The sequence below is a fragment of the Dunckerocampus dactyliophorus genome, chromosome 15 (assembly GCF_027744805.1).
Source record: "Dunckerocampus dactyliophorus isolate RoL2022-P2 chromosome 15, RoL_Ddac_1.1, whole genome shotgun sequence".
NCBI lineage: Eukaryota > Metazoa > Chordata > Actinopteri > Syngnathiformes > Syngnathidae > Dunckerocampus > Dunckerocampus dactyliophorus.
Genome location: NC_072833.1, coordinates 8,346,659 through 8,365,832, shown reverse-complemented (window position 1 = coordinate 8,365,832; position 19,174 = coordinate 8,346,659). Strand labels below are relative to the sequence as shown.

Below are 19,174 nucleotides of genomic sequence, written 5' to 3'. Positions count from 1 at the left end.
CTTAAAACAGCATAGCATAATACCAGGAGGTGTAGTACGTGAGGATTTTGGGGTGTTTTAAAGACTGGAAGTGAAGTGGTACAACAACGGCCAGGGACCGATATGTGAACCCAGAGGGACGCCACATTTTTGGGTCCAATTCTTTATTCACTCAGAGTTGTTGCTATTTGGTAAATATTGCTTGGAATGATGTGTCTAAATCATGTTGAACGCATGTAGGTGTTTTCATAATACCAAATCTATATTTTTGCTAAAACAAAAATACAAAAAGTGGTATTAGGACATACTGGACCTGGTATGCTTCGAAACCTGTCACATTACTACTGATACCAGCTCATGATGTAACTGACCTGTAGCTTTTTTTTTTGTTATTAAGCGTCCATGCAAGGATGCCTACACGCTATCTGCAGTTCATCTTGTGCACTTCAAGGAAGCATGCAAGAGAAGGCCTCAGGTAAGGACACATTCATGTTGCGTAATCTAAGACGATGGAATGTGCAAAGATGACAATAGCATACATCAGTAAAGGTTATGTAACTATTTGGCCAGAGATGGATGTACAGTATATGGATATATTGCCTTATCTGTCAAGATAGGTAGGTTGGGGGGGGGGGGTTACGTGCCACCCCGACCATTGAAAGTTAAATGTAACTCCTGCCAACTCACAGTCGACACAGCACTTTCTTTCCCCTGCCAGTAGCACAGCTGCAGAGGCTTAATTGATCCGTGCGCTGGAGTCCTGTTTTCCACAGGAAACGCTTAATCGCACTTTCCAGGCTTGCTGTGAAAACTAGAAAATCAGTGATGGATTAGAAGGGCCAGCGGATGGGAATGGGGGACGAGCCATACCGCCACCGCCTACCGCTTAACCCGGTTTGAGTACGACTCCGCTGGGATGTGTGTAGTGTGTGTGTGTGTGTGTGAGGGTCGAGGTTAGGGCCACCGGGTCAGCAGAGCGAAGTGGGGTCAGCCAGCTGGCGCGGGGTCTCTGATAGTCTTACATTCCTACCAACACAGCACAGTGTGTGCCATTGGATGAGGAAACCTTCAATTGCTGTGTACTGCCGAATTTTACAGCATTGCAAGTGACATGAATTTCGACACTGGACCATGTTGGTGCAATAATAACAGGGGACCGAGATGTGATCTCTGAGGAACACCAACCACAGTTCTTGGTTCATATTCTTTATCACCTACCTGCCTTCAAACAACATAGTCTAATATCTATTATCTTCCTTTGTCTCTGTAAATGTGCACGCAGTAAATGTGCACGCAATGGCTGGGTTTGATTGTGTTGACAACCACTTGTGTTGACAGCAGTCAGCCAGTCCGAGGGGCGTCTACATACTGTAAACAGGTTCCACTATAACAGACAGACTTGAAGGGATAGTTGGGATTTTTTGACATGAAGTTGTATGACATCCCCAGCAGCAGTGGACTATTTCAACAGGGACTTACCTTATTTTTTTGAGGAGGCATTTTTATGATGCAAATGAACACGTATTGTTTTGAGAAGCTTTACTTAAATGACCCAGCAACTAAGCAGAACTACGTTTCTGGTCACTGAGATCCGACCAGACCCGGACTTGCGGGACCAAATGGGGGGCTAAGTCGCTGTTGCTATAGTCCACTGCTGATGGGGATGTCATACAACTTAAACTATTATGTCTCTGCATGGTCTGCATGTAATATTTAAATCACTCTTGGGAAAAGCCTTCCCCCCCCCCCAACACGGAAGGAGCAAATATTACCACATCTCTGAGATGCGTCATTCGTGTTCAACCTGATGAACGTCCCTTGTGGCTTGATACTGTAGACCCGGCAGTCCGCACCACAATGTTGGTCATTAGCATGTCTCTCCACGAGAGGCGAGGATACTCTCCCAGACGTTTTTGCAGGATATTGGGTAATGTCTGGACTCCGTGCATTTATATCTGCTGCAGCGCGGCCTCGTCTGTCTGCAAAGGCAATTGAGATGGCGCTGAAAGATACTGTGTGTGCGCTGCCGCCAAAATATGGAACTGTGCACTGAATTTTCCATTTGGGTTTGACGTGCTGGAGCTTGGAAAGATGGCATATTGTAACAAGAGGAGGCAGATGCGTGTTTTTCTTTCAGTGTGGAATGGGGACGACGGAGCTGTGATCGCTTGACACCACCTGATGCACCAAGGGCCAAAGTGTTTGGCTTTGTGGGCACCATTGTTTGTGCCACTTCTGTTTACCACTGCGGTTGACCTTCAAATTTGGGTCTTGTACTCGCAGGTAACAGTAATGGTTTACTTACTACGAGATCGCCCCGCCGGACAAAGTGCGACATCTCATCGCTTGATGGAAAAAACATGATCAGTGGTACATGTATACTGTATATATTACCTGGATTTATGAATTATCACAGATTTAGGGTGAATGTGGTTTCTGCGGGGGAAAAAAATGTCTATTTTGGTGGAAAAAAAAATCTGTAAATTTGCTGAATCTTGAATGCGTGGGCAGGTGCGCCGCCAGGAATTGTGGGCCCCATGAAAAAAAAAAATCACCTTGGGCCCCCCGCCAACCCCAACTACCCCCCCACCCCTCCAAACACACACACACACACACACACACACACACACACATCCTTTCTAGATAAATCCCGTGTACCACCAGATCGTTGGGCAATCAATGGTCTAGACTGGTGGTTCCCAACTGGTGGGTCGGGGGCCATTCTGCATGGGTCACAGGCAGCAAGTCAAAAATGACGTTAAAATATGTAATATACAACTGATGTCTACTCGTGTGAGATTTTTAATATTTCATTTTTTTATTTGTGCATATTTGTATGCATGCCTTTTGTCATGTTCGTCCTCATTTTGCTGATAAAACGCTTTAATAAATTCCTCTAAAATGCACTTTGGACATGTAATTATATGTATGAATGTTTCAAAATATGAAAGAGAATTTATTTAAAAAAAATTGCTTGTTTGACTTAAAAGTATAAAAAATATATTGATAAGAAAAATTAATAAATGAATACAGAAATAAAACGGACTTAAAAAGAAGTATAAGAAATAATAAAAATAAATCATAAAAATTACTGAACTAAAGGTGTAAAATTTAAAAAATAAATAGATTAAAAATGACTTCAATAAAAATGTAAGAAGTAATAAAAAATAAATATCGATTCAAAATAACTTCAGTATGAGTGGGTCGCAACTTAATGAGCATTGAAAAATGTGTGTCCCAGGTGGAGACCATCTGAGAACCCCTGGTCTAGACCAACATTTTGCCACCTACCTTACATATACCTGTAGTCATTACGAACATTTAAAAAGAAAAAAACCCTCAAGATGCAACTAATGCAACCAGGACATAACATATGGTGTTTTATACTGCATATGTGCAGCAAAAACTACCATTGTAAAAAAATAGTATTAACAATACTCACTTTTATCCCTTGTCTTCCACACTGAAAGGGGCGTTGCAAGGGACGAAGAGACAGGCTTATGGCTCAGATACCATAACGGTGCTTAGTTGTCACCGTCCATATCATAGTAAGTCCTTTCACATGTTCAAAGATGCCATCTTTATCCTTCATGAGGGTCACTCGAGCGGCATGCAGCCAATGATGGTCGGCTTTTCTCCACTTTCTGCGCATTCACCAATGTCTAATTTCACGTCACTTTTCACTTTCCTTTTCCTTGACGCACTACACTCAGAAGCCGCCCGGGAGACTTAACAAAAGGGGGGAAAAAGTACTTCCTCAGCGTAGCGACATGCGACTTCGCTAATGCTCCCAATACTGTTTGCACTTGACGTGTGTATGTGTGTGTGTGTGTGTGTGTGCGTGTGTGTATGCGAATCAGGCTAATTATGAATCGCTTCATTTAGTCTGCAGCAGGTGAGAATATAAAAGTGAGTCCGAGTGTTTGGACAGCTGGCGACATTTAAAAAGTTTAATAGAACTTTTTGAAAGGGGAAAAAAAACGTGTGTATTTTACAAGACCGTCAGGGTTCCTCAAGAGGATCCCTTTTCAAGCATAATAAACTTTTTAGTTGAAAATAGAGGTGTGTGGCAGGCAGGTGTGCTCCTGAAAGGGTAAAATTCTTCAAAAACAGGCAGGTCTGACATGGCATTTCCCAAAAAAGTGGAGCCTTTTTTTTTTTTTCTACATTTCTGCTTATGAAATCAGATTGGGGGGGAAAACACATGCGACAGAATGATGATATAAAACATTGTAGGTCAGGTTTCCTTTTCTGCCTTTAAGTGAGTGACATGGATGTAAATGACACATTAAAGGCTCCCATTGCACACACAAAAAAAAATGTTTTTCCACATTTGACCTTATGTAACGAGGAGGCCTCCACTGATGAGATGTTTCTAATATCTACTTTCGCTCATAACGACTTTTGAAGGGGATGAGGTTGGCTTTCGCTGCTCATGGAATGACAGACTTTGTTTTTCTGTCAGCCACATTCATCTTTCGTTACTTTGGTTACATAAGTCTTTTGCAGACGTTCATCTATTAAGTGCGATGGCTCGTGTGTGTGTGTGTGTGTGTGTGTGTGTGAAGTTTTTGACAGGATGAGGGCAAATGTCAAAAAGCCAGATCCTTTCGAACCCATACACATAAATGGTATCTTTTCTTCAGTTTTGATGAATTGTTTTGAACATTTTGTCAGCTTTTATGACAAACTGTTAATTTGAGCTGACCTTATTAATGTGTGGTTAAAAAACTGTGTATGACGGTGGTGGCCAAAGTGCATTTTTTGTATATACAGTGGTGTGATTGCATGTTTGTCACACTTAAATGCTTCAGATCATCAAACGAATTTAAATATTAGTCACTGACAACACGGCTGAACACAAAATGCAGTTTTTAAATGGAGCTTTTCATTATTAAGGGAGAAGAAAAATCCAAACCTACATGGCCCTGTGTGAAAAAGTGATTGCCTCCTTAACCTAATAACTGGTTGGGCCACCCTTAGCAGCAACAACTGCAATCATTTTGGCCCACTCATCTTTGCAGAATTGTTGTAATTCAGCCACATTGGAGGGTTTTCCAGCATGAAGCGCCTTTTTAAGGTCATGCCACAGCTTCTCAATAGGATTCAGGTCAGGACTTTGACTCTTCATTTTGTTTTTCTTCAGTTCAGAGTCATGAACACTGACCTTTAATTGAAGTGAGGCCCGCAGTTCTTTGGATGTTGTTGTGGGGTCTTTTGTGACCTCTTCGATGAGTCGTTGGTCATTTTGCTTAGGGAAGGTTCACAACTGTTCCATGTTTTGGCCGTTTGTGGATAATGGCTCTCACTGTGGTGCGCTGGAGTCCCAAAGCTTTAGAAATGGCTTTAGAACCTTTTCCAGACTGATAGATCTCAATTAATCTCAGTGAAGTTATGTTTTAACAGTGGGGCAATCACTTTTGTTTGAAAAAGTGATTGCCCCCCCCCCATTACATCCAAATCATGTAGGTTTGGATTTTTTTTCTCCGATACTAATAAAAAGTTTCATTTAAAAACTGCATTTTGTGTCCTGTTGTGTTGGCATTGACTAACATTGAAATTTGTTTGTTGCTCTGAAAAATTTAAGTGTGACAAACTTTAAAAATAAATCAGGAAGGGGGCAAACACTTTTTCACACCACCGTATTTGAGAAGATATTAAGGAAAATGGCAAAAATGGCCTCACAGTGTAGTTCAATTAAAAGAGCCACAAGGAAGCAATATCAGACTCGATTGTTAAGCTAATCACATGCTGCTGTGTTAGCAACAAAGCTACAGACTGTGTAATGAGCTTCATAAATCAGCCTTACTTAATGACTTAAAACTGCGTGTGTGCAAATTGATTAACCGTGTGTGCACTGCACCTGTCGTCCTTTTGCTTTTGTATGGTGACAAAGAACCTCTTCTGTACATCAGTTTCCATCCAATTCCCGCTGGGATACTTTTTCCTTCGACTGTTTCCATGCTTCACTCTGTCCCTTTTCACCCAGTCTATACATTCCTGATAGAAAACAGATGCCGGTTCATTTCCCAGCATCCATTAGAGTTCTTTTGGACAGACCTCACCTGCTACTTTTACACACTTTGCCGTCTGGACGGAAACAATGACAGACGGATCCAGTGTTGTTCAGGGCCTTTGATCCAACATTTAGCTCCGAAAGCCAGACGTACGCATTCGTGTGATTTATAGGCTAGAGTCAAGGTTAAGTCTTTTCTCATCGAATATGCCAGGTTTTATTTTTTTAAAGGTTGCATGCATTTAAAGCTGCAAACGTGACGTGAAGGTGGCCGCCACTCTTGGCCAGCGTGAGCACATCTCGCACCTTTAATGGCGATTCTCTGCACGCTTCGGCCAACATCTGTCTTGTCTAGATGCTAAATTCCATTTGTTATGTCAGACATGCTTGCTGACTTCCAGGTGAAGCGAGTTAAAACATTACTGTGACACAAAAGAGGATTTTCCCGTCAGCATTAGCATATTAATGTCTGTTGGACGAGGCTAACTGAACCTTTCAAACTTGATTACATGTCATCGTGTCAATGATGGCAAAGGTACACAGGCAATACATTGATCATCCATCCATCCATGTTTTATGCCGCTTATCCTAATTAGGGTCGCGGGGGTATGCTGGAGCCTATGCCGGCCGACTTCGGGCGAGGGGCGGGGTACACCCTGGACTGGTCGCCAGCCAATCGCAGGGCACATGTAGACAAACAACCATTCACACTCACATTCATACCCGTGGACGATTTAGTCGCCAATTAACTCATTGACTGCCAGCCATGTTCAGAGCAGAGCGCTCCATACTGCCAACTGTGAGTTTTTGGGCATTTTTGCTGAACTTTCAGAACATTGAGTTTTCGGACCACATAACCATTGAAACTACCTCAAGAAACTTCAGACTCTCTTCTTTCATCAGGAAAAAAAAGTTTGTTTCTATAGCCTTTTGGGGTCTTTAGATATTGGCGGTAGAACATCGGGTAGTTTCGGCAAAAACACCAGATTTTGACCAAAAAAACAGAGAAAACAAGCTTTTTTTGTCGAGCAGATTGACCATGGGGTCTGCTGGGTGTGGGGATGAATCCCTGCTGCTGACCGATGCAGACGGCAGCCACTCGTCAGAAGAATCAGGGTCGGGTTCTGAGTCACCCGACACTGAACTGCTTCCGGTGTCATGCTCGGGTATTGTGCCACATGGCTCAGCAACGCTAACCGCTAGCTTGTTGCTTCGGCTGCCATTGTCAACTGCATTTGTGTCTACGTCACCTACATCACCCATGTCACCAATCTTTCGCGATCGCGTCACTACTAAAGGCAGATCCACCGCCAGATAAGCTCTGTGACAGTGTTAGTTGCCTGTATTTTTTTTTGTCTCCACTCGATTTCTGCATGTGTTTCGCCATTTTCCTCGCTCAACCCACAACCCGTCTTCTTCACAGACAATCTGTCGCTACCGGTTGGAGGAAAAAAGAAATACATTGCCCACACGTCAGAAATTCACACACAAGATGAAGAAGACTTTGATCTGTAGCGCCTGCGAAAAATGGCAAAAGACGTCAGTAGACATCTTTGGCAGTGAAAGAGTTAACCTAACATGCATGTTTTTGGAATGTGGGAGGAAACCGGAGTACCTGGAGAAAACCCACGCACGGGGAGAACATGCAAACGCCACAGAGAGATGCCCAACGGAGATTCGAACTCGGGTCTTCCCGATCTCCCGACTGTGACTGTGCGGCCTACATTGATTATTTCTGTCATTTTTTTTAAAGAATGCTCTTGGTCATTCTCAAATGATAATAAACCTCAAACCTGAATATTTAAGGAAGTGAGCTTTGGGTAGTGACCGAAAGGACAAGATCGCGGGTACAAGCGGCCGAAATGAGTTTTCTCCGTAGGGTGGCTGGGCTCTCCCTTAGCGATAAGGTGAGAAGCACTGTCATCGGGGAGAAAGTTGGAGTAGAACTGCTGCTCCTTCGCGTTGAGAAGAGCCAGATGAGTTGGCTCGGGCATCTGGTCAGGATGCCGCCCGGACGGCTCCCTGGGGATGTGTTTAGGGCGTGTCCGACCGGTAAGAGGCCTCGGAAGACCCAGGACACGTTGGAGAGACTGTTCTCAACTGGCCTGGGAACACTTCAGGATCCGGCGGGAGGAGCTGACGAAGTAGCTGGGGAGAGGGCTGATAGCGCTTCCCTGCTTAGGCTGCTGCCCCCACGACCTGACCTCGGATAAGCGAGATGATGGATGGATGGAAAGTGAGGTTTTGGCTTTGGTTGAGAATATCTATGTGTGTGTGTTTTCCTTGTGTCCCGCCCCCAAACAGGCAGGAAGAGATTTGACCCTGTGCATTGGTTTCAGCACCTTGGCGTGTTTGTTCCATAGAACAACAGCATGAACGGAATGAACCCTTTTGTCAGTCATACAGTCTATCTCTCGGTGGGTGGAGGCGGGGCCGCTAGCATACACACAGAGTGCAGAAGAGTGCACCGTCGTCCCTTGCAATATTGCGGTTCGATTGTCACTCCCTCGCGACATTGGTTCCACCATAGCTTGTTTGATGCAAAACCGGTGTCGTCAGTGCTGCTGTCTTTGTGCATCCGTCAACCACGACTGCATTGAAACGGAAGCTGACGTTGTGTCGAAAGACAACTCCTTGTCAGGCGTAGGGGACCAAACAGAAATGTGAGGACATCTCGTTTTCACATTTCAAAAGTGGATCTCTTGTTTGGGACACATTGTTTACATTTGTACAGTTCAGCTTGTCCGAAAAGGAGTAGGAAGAAGCAGAGCCTTTTAATCCTACGCCTTCTCCATGTCTATTATCATTTCTTCATTTCCTGTCTTGAAATATGAGCATTTATTTTAAAAGGAGAGAAAAGAATAGAAAATGTGTAGCAATAGGTAGAAACGGCCCGTGGGTCTTTTTTTTTTTATTGGCCTTCGGCATATTCTAAAAATAAAACAAATTCATTATTAATGATGTATATTGTTCGATACTACACTAATTTAATATTACAGTGGAACCTGCTTATGTTGACGTATGCTTATGGATGACTGACGTCACCAGGTGGCTTTCACCGGCGACATAAAGAGAATGGGTCACACGAAAGGATTTTTCAACCTGCACCAGTTTGTTGGCATGGTTTTCTTCCATTTGTGCGTCGTTTTATTCTTCTGTTTTTATGTTATCTTATACTTTTTATCTAACAGAGCTGCTGCAGTAATTTTGTTGCATGTCTTGACTAAAATAGCGGTTTTGTACACCTAAAAAAGCAAAACAATAATGGGTGCATTTTGCATTTTGTTAGTTGCTGTGGTAGAATCCAGGTTGAAACTTACTTTGCACTGAACAGAAAGTCTCTGTGTGACTTGCTAGTTGTTATGCTGCTGCTGTTTCACACTGCTTAGTGATGATGACGAAGTTAACAATACAGCACATGGACGTAAACTGACATTTTTCATAGAAATCAGCTTTTTGGGTCTCCGGTTTTACGTCGACAAAAGGCGTGTACGTCGACATCAACTTCAGCGGGCACTTTTTAGTAATGAGAAGAAGACGGCGGACTGAGTTGGTTGACATGGTGGCGACTTAAACGGATTCCACTCATTAAAGATGTGGATGTTTTGGTGAAGATTGTTTGGTTTTTTTACATTTTTAATGTACAAAATGGCCCTGCATCCTTCCATTTTTTTGCATGCGACCATCAGTAGAAGAAGGGCACCCTTGTCTTATAGTGTGTGCTTCCATAAATTGCAGTTAACCTTCAATACTGGAATTGTGTGGACTTTCAATGCTGCTTACTTTATTTCCATAATGAAAGCTTTTGGAAAAGAAGCGCGAGTGTGTTCCTGATTTAATATTTTCCCATAAAGACCACTGTGACTAATAACGTGTTCTTCATGTGAACGTAAAGTCTAAGTGCCTGAGTGCTGACGCTTGGGAGTTTTGTTTTTCTTTTTCTTCAACACTCCTTGGACAAACACACTGCAGTCTGCGCTAATAAGGCTGACGCTGCACTATTTAATTGGCCTTTCATTCCCCATGCACCGTAACCAACACGCACGCACACATACACTGCTGCTTTGTCTCAAATCGCACGCATGCGCTCTTTTCGAGTGCATAAGTGTGTTCACGCTGAGAAGTATGGCAAAATGCAGTGCATCTTCAGTGCACCGCCCTCAGGAAGTAAGTACGCAGTGTACAGAGTATACTTACAGTATTAGTATCGTGTGTAGCGTAGTTGTGGGAGTAGCGGATTTGTAACGCAGCCTGTGTCTCAAATGGAATGCAGTCGTCCCTCGCCGCTTTGCGCTTCGAATTTTGCAGTTTCGCTCTCGCAGGTTTTCAAACACAAACATTACTTAATAAATCATGCTGTTTCATGGTTGAATACATCCTATTATCGGGCCGCAAGAACTTTTTTCCCCCCAAATTCTGTTTTATTTTTTTCCAAAATTCAGTTTTTTTCTGTTTTCATTTTTATTTTTTTTTAAAATTTTTTACCTTTTACTCTTATTTTACCAGCATAGAGTGTGTGACAGTAAATAAAGGGCTTAGCTTGGCTAACTTTTCTAAGGAGATGTCATCCTCAGTACACATTGCTTCAAAATCCTCAAGCGACTGTGATGCCCGTGCTTGTGGTTAAGGAAGACGCGTGTAATTCCAATTGTGTTATTAATGGAAGATCTTTTTTATGATACCCTTATTTTGTTTACACAGTTAGACAGGATGTGGCGAACAGCGCTCTTATTTTGAAGGCCGGAAGTGTGTTGTGTGTGTTGAGAGTGTTGACAGTTAAGACCAACAGGGAGGAAGAATAAACGTGCGTCTCGTCCTTATTTCACTCAGAGCTTGCTCCACGTCAGCGGGCGTCATAAAATGCACGTTTGCATTAACGAGCAGTAAAACACAACACGGTGTAAACACACCCGTACGGCCTCAGTCGCGCGCTAACATGCTCTGCTAAAATAAGCTAAACCACTAGCTTCCGTTCACGCTCCTTAAGAGAGGAGTTTCTACGTTTTTTGCCAACTTTTAGACTAGTGTTTGTGATGAGATTCCGCCACGATTGAGCGGTCCGCCAGGGTAATACTTCCCCACACAAATGTTCCTTCTCCTCACGATGAAAGCATTTTATTCACATCATGTCAATGTCCGTGTTTAACAGAAGATTCCGTTTTGATTGGCCAATTCCGCAACTCCGTCCAATTCCAATTCCTTTGACGCAAAAATCATAGGGCCCTCCTATTATTACCTAAAATAAGGAATAAAAAAAATGGCTAAAAGAACTAAAATATAAATATAAGGCATTCAGAAGACACATTCAAAAGGTATGTAATACTCTACACTGGTCACTAGGTGTCAGCATTGTTACTGTAATGTTTGGTGAGACTTGATTGCCGACATAACAGGCTTTTATTGCAGGTTTGAATGATCTCACAACAGGCACAGTAATCCCGACATGTGCTACCGTTGCGGCCGTAACCCACGCCAAGATGAAACTCAACTGTGAACCTCTGCGGTCACTTCCTGTCTGCCTTTCACTCAGCTCCCCTAACGAACAAAAAAACGTAAATAAAACCCAAAAAACCCAATGTATTCAGAGTTTTTATGACGAAATTACGAAAATAATCCATTTCTAAATAAGGAATCCTACTTTTCTCGGTCGAGTCTGGAACCAATTAACTGCAATAAACGAGGGATTACTGTACTTCAGTACACTACGTACACTGCGTACTTACTTCCTGAGTGTGTGAATTTTTCCTTAATCCATTTACCCACTTCCTCTTCTTCTCTCCTTTTTAATGGTGAATTGCAACCACTCGATGGGAGTTACTCCCCTCCCAAGATGGCGATGATTGCGTGTGGCAGGTGTCCATCACTGCACACTCACCAATTTGACCGTTTCGAGTGCAACATCCGGGTACCGACATGACAGTGCACTGCATTTTGCCGTGTCAGTGTGAACGCCCGTGTGCACTCACAATGCTAAGTGTTGGTATGGAAGTGGGCCAATGGAGACACGGTCCCTGAAAATCTGCACACACACCATCATGCAGAGTTACAGTATTTCTTTGTAATGCGTGCAGCAGACAGCTTTAAGTTCCTGCGCCTCTGAGGGCAGCTAATGGACCCTAAGAACTGGCAAAGAAACGGACTCTCACACACACACACACACGCACGCACGCACACACACACACGCACACACACACTACTTGTTTTTCCTGTGTATGTGGTGATTATGTGCCACACCACAGCAACCACTCAAGACCCATCTGGTTTTCTTTTTCCATTCGTGGCTTCCAGTTCAATAAAACCTTACAAATGAAAAACCCAGAAACACTCGGGTTTTATATTCGAAACCACACCATGTAATGTGCTGTCATGTGATCATCTCCAACAGGCTTGTGGAAAAGTCCGTATATGTGTTACATTCATGGCAACATTGTGCGTTTTATGGGCTTACAGCGGATTTACGCAAGACCGGTGAGAAGTGCAAAAGAGGTAGAAATACATTTGACTGTTAGTCCTCTAGTAAGCGTTTTGATTTAATTGACTGTGCGCAAAAGCTTCCACGTTCGAAATATGTGTGCTTTTAATGTTCTCCAAAACCAGGTGGATGATGACATCATTACGACGTCATCGGGAGGGCAAAAGAAACCACCTCCAGATTTGCAAGTATGTTTTGAAAGTTACGTAGCCCGACTCGAGTCAGCGCACACGCAAACAATTTTAGTTCAGCTTTTAATGCATGTTTTATATCCTATACAGTATACTGTACATCACCAGTCAGAAATATTGAGAACCATTCTCATTCTATACAATGCAAACGTGTCTCCAAACTTTTGACCGGCACTGTATACAGTCGTCCCTCGCCACTTTTTGTAGTTCACATTTTGTGGCTTCACTCTGTTTTTCAGAAATATATCATTTAATAAATTATGCTGTTTTGTGTTTGAATACCAAAAAATGAAGCTTTTTCAAGCATAAAAATGGCTAAATGAACTAAAAGACGTAAAAATGTGTTGCCTTGGTTAACGTCATTAATCTATCCCAGAAGGTCCGACTCAAACCAAAACATTTTAAAGGCAATAATTATAGTTACATGCAGAAAATAATGCAAAAATAATTACAAATGAAGATTTGATATCACTTTTACCTAGTTTTGAGAAGAGGGCAGGGAGGAGAGGAGATGATGCTTGGAGGGCAATCCCTTTTTTTTTTTTTTTTTTTTTTTTTTTTTTTAGCTGTTTGTGCCCTCATGCCACAAAAAAATCTCTGCAAACACCTGTTAAAGACTTTTTAACATGCACGATTTTAAATTGAAATGACAATGCCATAAACAAGACATGAAATGGACAAATGAACATTTAACTACATTCCACCCCGAGTCCACCCATGCATGAGGTGGGAGAGCGAGGGATTTTAGTGAAAATGCCCCACTTCATAGATACAGTAAATAACCAAGAATGCTAAATGCAGGATGGATTGCGGGCTTAAAATATATTTTGTTGGAAACACATTTGTCCAGCAGATACAAACATGTGTTGGTCAAAAACAAACAAGCAGCACCACAAGGAGGTGGGACACAGTGTGGCCGTGTGTTGCTGGCATACCTCTGACATGACCACGGAGTTCTCTTGAAGTCGTAAAATTCTGAGGTCTTGAACCCTTGTCTCGGTATGATCCATCGCCTTTCTCCTTCGTGCGGCCCATGTGTTTGTTACGTTGTGTATCTCTGTTCCTGGCAGCAGCAACACTGATATAAACGAACGCTGTTGCTCTCATAATAGCATCTTGGGCCAAGCTGGCGGCGCAAGCAAACTGCGTGCCATATTAGACGCTAACCAAGCGGGCGAACGCAAACCAAGGCAAAAATTCTGGATGTTAAATAAAAAAAATGCGCCAACAGGGGTGGATGTTAAGCCAGGTATCACTGTATAAGGCATTCAGAAGACTCATTCAAAGACTCTCGGAATGATATGTAGTATTCGACACTGGTCACTAGATGGCAGTAATGTTCAGTGAGACCCACAAGCACCAGACTTGATCGCCGGAACGACAGGCTTTTTTAACCCGCGCTAAGCTAAAACTCTTACTTCCCGTTCGCCCGCCACTCAGCTCCTTTGGGGAACACATTTATATCAACACACAGGAGCATGAGTCTTATTTATGGCCGAGATGTCTTATTTGCTATGATTATGTTGACCATATTGGGTAACATGAGTGGAAATGCTCAATGCTTGAACTACGAAAATATTCCATTGATAAATAAGAGAATCCTACTTCAAGGAAATTCACTTATCACGGCCGGGTCTGGAACTAATTAACTGCGATAAACGAGGGACGGTTTATTTTAAATTTTTTCCCTCAAATGTAGTATGAATTGTCCTTAGTCTTTGAATAGGTGATGAAAGAACTCTTGGTGTGTGTGTGTGTGTGTGTGTGTGTGTGTGTGTATATATAATAATGTTAGTTGCTTGTTGATATATATATTACTATCTTGTTGTGTACGATAAAAATCTTTCTCAATGGACAAGTCAGAGGCTAGCTACTGTATTTGTGTGTGTAGTGACTTTGCTTTGACTTGTGTGCGTCTTCTCCCGGACTTTCCATCTGGCCGTGGTCCTGATCATTCTATCAACAAGTTCTAACCAAATACACAAAAAGAGCAAGATGATCACATCCTGCGATTGAGGCACAATGCCTTCGACAGAAACGGTGCAAATGGGGAGCAAATTTCTTTGTGACAGAGACGTAACTTCACGTGGGTAAAGCCAATGTACTCCGCTTGTGTAATGCTATCACTGTCAGTGATGTAATGAGACTCAACAATATTTACTAGCTTACAAGTCATGTGGATGTGATACACTTGCTTCCCGATGACCTTGAAGTATGGGTGAAATATGGTCTCTTCTTCTGGTTCCGGTTAAAACCTGTGCGGCGGTTTTTTTTTGGACCAACCGAAGGGTCTTTAAGGATTTCTTCGGGCAACCTATTCACAGATTTACAATAATCCAACCTGGAGGTCACAAAAGCATGAACAAGTTGTACTTTGGAACTAAAGGAAAGGTGCTGATCAAAGATGACACCAAGGTTTCTGACTGGAATGCGGGGGGTGAGTGCAAGATCAAAAAAGGGGGGGGTATCTTGTGCAGGTTCACGGCCGAGACCAGGGATCTTGGTCTCAAAAAGGTTGGTGACCCCTGGTTTAGAGTATGAAAAATAGGCATTTTTAGGGCTTTTTATGGGTGCGTCCATTATTCTTGTATTTCTGCCATTTGTTGGGAGTCTTGGAGAAAATATAACATTAACATTTTATATATATATAATATAGATTAAAAAAAAATACACTGATGCCGAGATGGCAGATTCAAATGCTGGTGAAAATGATGCAATCGTTTCTTAATCTCAATTAGCAAAGGGTGTTAATGTGTTTATATTTAATTATAATTGATTTACACACACAGTTTTACTCCTCGCAGAGCATTGTGTCACTTTTTCCAGTTCTTTAACACTCATTTGGCTCGAACTATCATTCTCTCCTTTGCTGCAGCCAGTCATGTGTTTGGCAACGCGCATTCGGTCAACCTCAGCTCTGTAATTTGTCTTTTGCACATTCTGGAAGCCTCTGTCTTTTTTTTTTTTTCTCTCCATCACGTGCACCTCTCCAGTCCAGCGTGTCGTCGCTCTGTGAGGTTCAGCTGGTCCGAGTGACCTTTGCCCTACCAACAACATTTCTCGTGTTCTTGACCTCTTTTCCCCCTCGTCCATCGTAATAGATGCCATTTATCACATACAACGACATAAAATTTAAGGAAAACTGCCCTTTTGGGGGGAATTTTGCCCATCATCCACAATCCTTATGTGAGACATGAACACATGTCTCTTTTCTGTGCGTTCTAAAGATATAAAAAGCAAATGTGTGATGAAGCTAGTCGCTAGCCGGCTAGTAGTGTGGCAAGGTGTCACGACGCCAGTAACGTAGCCCTTCAGCCTCACAATGTTAATCACAATAATAATAACAATGTCGCTGTGGCTTGGTTTATATCCAGGTCCCATTATGTAAATGGCGCATGGTTGGCGTTTTTGTGTGGATGATGGGCAAAATTCCCCCCAAAAATGCAGTTTTTCTTTCTAAGGAGTGGGACAGGAGGACACAAATGTTAGCAACACCAAGATAGCTACGTGCGCTACAGTGCTAACACGAGTCACATTTGAACAGAAAACGTCATGCTAGTTTAGCCGATTTGCTGAAGAAAACAAAATTATCAAACTTACAGCGCCCACGTTTATAGCTGACTGAGCTTTATTTCAAGAAAATAAAATAAAAAGTAATAATATAAAAAGTCATAGTTGCAGTCATATGGTTCTGTGGTGAGAACTGGGTCAAGGGGTCCCAACTACTGCTGTGTGTACTTAACTCGCTCTGAGCTTCTACTCAGGAAGCACATGAAGGAAGGGAATGCATGTCAACCCCAAAGCTACGACCTTGGGAAGAAGTGTTAATTGAGTCCTGTGGTGGATGAAGCCATGTTTAAAAACCGCTATGACGGGCTTCGTCGTCAAAGCGGTTCACCAGGGACCATGGTGGGCGTCCAGGTTATACAACAAGCTCCATAGGTGCAGGAGCCAGCGAGGCTTTTAGCGAAAACGCTGAGACAGCTTTTCCTGAAGCTTGGTACAACTTTTACATTCGGAACACGTCTCGTGTGTCGTCAAGCTCAGTAACTTACAAACTGTAAAACACTCGTTTTCGTTTCAGTTCATGCCGATGTCAAAAACCCAAAACTAGGAGCTGCAAGTCAAGTTGAATATTATTTTTACACATAAGTTGCACACTTATAACCCAAACGAGTCTCATTTACAGCCAACAAATTCATTTTTTTGGATATACCGTAATTTGACCATCAAATAAGGTGATCCCTGATACCTGTGATACCTTTTTGCAATTGCGAGCACCTGGTTTGAAAATGTAATTTTTGTACGTTTTTCATAACGTAATTACATTTGTAACCACTAGCTGGCAGCAGGGGTCTAAATGGAGCCCCTCAGTTGTATTGCACAGAAATAAATACAGCAAGCCCTTGTTTATCGCGGTTAATCGGTTCCAGGCCCGACCATGATAAGTGAATTTCCGTGAAGTATGATTCCTCATTTAGAAATGGAATATTTTCATAGTTAGACCATAGAAAATCTGTTTACACCCTTCTAAATGTGTTTTTGTAACGTTACTAGAGACCTCTAGACATGAAATAACACCCCTATAGTCACCTTTTACACTCGTATTACCCAATACAGTAGACATAATGACAGAAAATAAGCCAATTAAGACTTAAATATGACTTGAGTTGGTGTCTGTTGAATGTGAATGAATGAATGTGGACGATACAGTCTGATGCTTGTGTGTCTTACTGAATATTACAGTAATGTTACTGACACCTAGTGACCAGTGTAGAATACTACATATCATCTTTGAATGTGTCTTCTCAATGCCATTTTTCTAAATGTAAAATTTACTCCGCAATGCATACTTGTTGACTAATAATAGTAGGCAATAATAATAGTATTCAACCATGAAATAGAATGATTTACTAATAAATACATTTTGAAAAACCACGATCGCGTGAAGCCGTGAAATTTGCAGCGCAAAGTGGTGAGGAGCGCCTATAGCACACTTACGACACAAACTGGTAAACTTGAATCAAGGGTCACATTTGATGAACGCAAGTTGGATGTAGGAGTCCTTCTAAGACTGGGGTGTCCAAAATGGGGCCTGGCGACCATTTTTATTGGGCACATTCTAAAATTGCAATGAAACACTACCAAAAAAAAAGCTGAGATGCAGGTTGTTTTACATATCACCTATAACCTCCATCCTTTGATTTTTCCACTATTTGGCCCTAGGTGGAAAAAATTTGAACACCCCCTTCTCCTATATTCTCCTGTGTGTTGTCTTTATGACCCACATTGACAGAAAATCAAAGGATTGCTGTGTCACCGCGACCGCCAGCAGTCGTTTCTTCATTGTTCGGCTGGATTGAGATGGAAAGAATCAGGCAGAAGATAAAAGCAGGGGTCCCGTGTCAGAGCCATTAGGGCGGCTTTTTTGTTTTTACCACTGACTTCATGGTTCACTGAAGGCTCGGGATAAATAGGGCCATGTTTAACATCCCAGTTGTTTTTTTTCTTTTGGATGTTATCTAAAAGCAAGTGGATTGACTTTAAATTGACTTGACCTTGAAGGCATTATCAAAATGTTTTTTTGCAGAGCACAGTCCAGGCGGTCCTCGTGTTCCGACATTTTGTCCCTACGTAAGCACGCCCTGAAATTATGAACATGATGGAGAAGGAGAACTAGTTACGTGTGCACAGTGGAAGAAACATCAATTTCATTGTTTTTAGTCAACCTTTTGCCCTTCACGATGCCACCCAAGTGTGTGAGGCAGACTATTGTGATTGTCTGCGTCAAAGAAAAGTGAAATTAGACATTGAGTACGTTTACATGCAGCCAAATAACCCTATCATAACCGCAATATTAGCAATAACCCGCTTGCGCACGGACATGTAAACACAGATAACCCTTTTGAGAAACCGGAATATACTCATAATCTCATTTTTAAAAACCCAAATTACCCCTGGGTTACTCCGTTTCTAACCCGAAAATCAGGTCATTACATATCCCGATCAAAAGGAACATCAGTTTGTGTTCTGCACATGTTCTATTCGAAAGGAATCTTGTGTCTTTGGCAGGAAGTACTGGTAAACATGACGACACGCAAAGCCCCACACTTTTGGAACGAGGGGGGAAACAAGCCACCCCGTTAGCGTGGTGAAAGACAGGAACATTATGTCTTTTATTGACGGGCGAAAGTACCGCAATAGCGAAATCTATCCGTACGTGAGCAAGCAGTTACGCGAAGCAGGGTTTGTACGAACGCATCTTCAAAAGTGTCCGGGGGGGGGCTGTGTGGATATAGCATGGATGTGGATGTCACAACTCCATTTTGCCATTTCTTCACGTTCTTGCCTTCCATTAAGGAAGAAAATGAGACAGAATAGTGTCAAGTAGTGGTTGTGGGTCAGTACCAGCACCAACACGCAAACAAAGGTGTTCATTGTCCGCTGTGCCGGCGTTGTTGTTGTTGTTGTTGTTGTTGTTTTTGGATACAGGAAGAAAAAGCGGGAATGAGGCGC

General features: G+C 42.5%; 1 long non-coding RNA gene across 3 annotated transcripts in view; it reads left to right on the top strand.

Annotated features, from left to right (window-relative positions):
• LOC129195086 (uncharacterized) overlaps nt 1–19,174 on the top strand; it is a 123,728-nt gene that overhangs the window by 2,583 nt on the left and 101,971 nt on the right. For all 3 annotated transcript variants that reach the window (XR_008573866.1, XR_008573865.1, XR_008573864.1), the window contains exon 2: nt 377–454. This is a non-coding gene — a long non-coding RNA (uncharacterized LOC129195086). The remainder of the gene's footprint in view (nt 1–376; nt 455–19,174) is intronic.